The following is a 2,082-nucleotide window of genomic DNA, read 5'->3' on the forward strand; positions in this document are numbered from 1 at the left end:
CACCTTAACACATTATAGATTATGAGGTCACTTCGAAGGTAGAACGTCTTTTTAGACTCTCATTACGCAGAGTACGAAACCGGCTTTGGAGATGAGGAATACAGAGCAATTTTGAGGTCCAATCTATGAATTTAGACATGCAGTTTCAGCCTCTAATTTTGGCTATGTTCCTTTAGCCATTTCTAGCTTTTGTTCTACTATACAATTAGCTTTGTTCAAAGTTTAAAGGCCATGTTTTAACAACATGGCCTTTAAACTTGCAAACCAAAAATTGCCAACCAAATTGATCCGGGGATCTGGACAGAAATGACTGGAAAGGATTTTTCGGTGATAATTCTACTGCAAAAAATATTATTTTCCATCCATACCTTTTATCTATTATTCATTTCTAAACTGACCTTTTCTCAATACGCTTTGCCACGTCAGACAAGAGGGAATGACTGTGGTGTTTTTGTGCTGATGTTAGGGTCTTTCATTTGTTTTTAAGTAAGGTCTAGTGAACAGTGTTAACAACAGCTTGCCTCCTGTATTTCAGTACACCCTCACAATGGTCTGTGACATCGAGTTCGATTTCCAGGAGATAAGTTAATAAAAGGAAATTTATGCTTATTTTATTTACTTTTTTAAGTTTATTTGGTAAAAGTAGAAAACAGTATGACCTTTAACTGGGCATTTCTTTCAGGTTGACATGCCCATGATTAGAAAATGGTGGTGCCTTGTGCTAATGGAACGATTTCAAATTGACGGGTATGTCAAAAAGTATTGTACATTTTGGTAAAATATTATTCAGAGGTCCCATATATGAGTTAAATCTGTCATATTATTTTTTAATATTTTGCCAATACAACATTTTATTTAGCATGAGTAACAAAACACCCTTAATTACTCTCTTAAGAGAGTAAATCTTTTTTTATTTATTTTGTGTTCCTTTAATTGCTCCTATAATTTTTTATTATTATTATTGTTTGCAAGCTATGGGTGAGGGTTTGCCTTCTGGACAGACGAGGCCAAATGTTTATTAGAGGCAAAAACACAACCTCTGTATAGGCTAAAAAGAAGCACCACACATGATGTCCCACAGCACATCCAAGCAGTCCAAGATCGGACAAGAACCGAAGAAACTGGTGGATTGCATTGTGACTTCAAAGGGAACAGAGCAGCATTTAGTGGTACTGAAATGGTCCTTTTTCACCATTTAAAGATTAGCATTCCTAAATGACTCGTCCAGGGCTGTGATCATTGTCAACTTCAACATTGTTAATTGATTATCCAATATGCTCTTAGCTATATTTTTAATGGTTATGCCAATTATTCATTGATGGCTTGTGTATATATAAAACAACACTTTTTGTTTGCCCCGCAGGATGTTCTCAATGGGAAACCATCAAAGGGGTTCCCCCTAAAGCCACGTGTGCCAGTCTACATGGACAGTGAGCAGCAGTGTGCCATTCTTTTTCAACACCTCAAAGCTCTGCTGGATAATTCTAAAACTCAACTGAACTTCACAGATGAAGTGGAGTTCATTTGTAGTTTTCTTTTTCCTGAGGTAGGCCCGAACATGTTTGCCATATATGCAATGTTTTATATATTAATTAATTTATTTATTTATTTATATGGACAGGCCATCATTCATGGCCTATGTGAAATGCAGGCATTATCCTGGCAGGAGGCTGAGGAGGTGTTCCTCCGTGGCCCTACTTATGACCCTAGGAATGCTTGTAATTTGCATTTGCAAAAAAAAATATGATTTATTATTACACAATATTTTTGACAATGGCATTCATCTTTTATTTTAGTGAAGTCGAGGAATTTGACAGAGCGATTGCAAAAAGAAGGAAAAAAGAAGGAACATTCGCCTACCAGAAAGTAATTATTTTACCTTATGCATTTGCATTACATTTTACATTTATTCATTTAGCAGACGCTTTTATCCAAAGCGACTTATAAATGAGGAGTTTTTTTTTAAGCAATTGAGGACGAACTAACACAAATATTTCTTCCTTTTTTCTTTGCTTTGTCCTGTTTACAGCAAGATGATGTTTATTATTGGTGTTTTGTCTATTCTTATTTACGGTGACGCAT

At 35.6% G+C, this 2,082-nt stretch overlaps 1 long non-coding RNA gene across 1 annotated transcript; it reads left to right on the top strand.

Moving 5' to 3' along the window:
• Positions 1-681: 681 nt before the first annotated feature.
• LOC143748512 (uncharacterized) lies at positions 682-1,736 on the top strand. Its single transcript, XR_013206807.1, has 4 exons — positions 682-747; positions 973-1,169; positions 1,364-1,546; positions 1,622-1,736. It is a non-coding gene; the product is annotated as an uncharacterized LOC143748512 (long non-coding RNA).
• Positions 1,737-2,082: the final 346 nt, after the last annotated feature.

This window comes from Siphateles boraxobius, unplaced genomic scaffold (genome assembly GCF_051911475.1).
Source record: "Siphateles boraxobius isolate OS27281-9 unplaced genomic scaffold, OSU_SipBor_1 24, whole genome shotgun sequence".
Taxonomy (NCBI): Eukaryota; Metazoa; Chordata; class Actinopteri; order Cypriniformes; family Leuciscidae; genus Siphateles; species Siphateles boraxobius.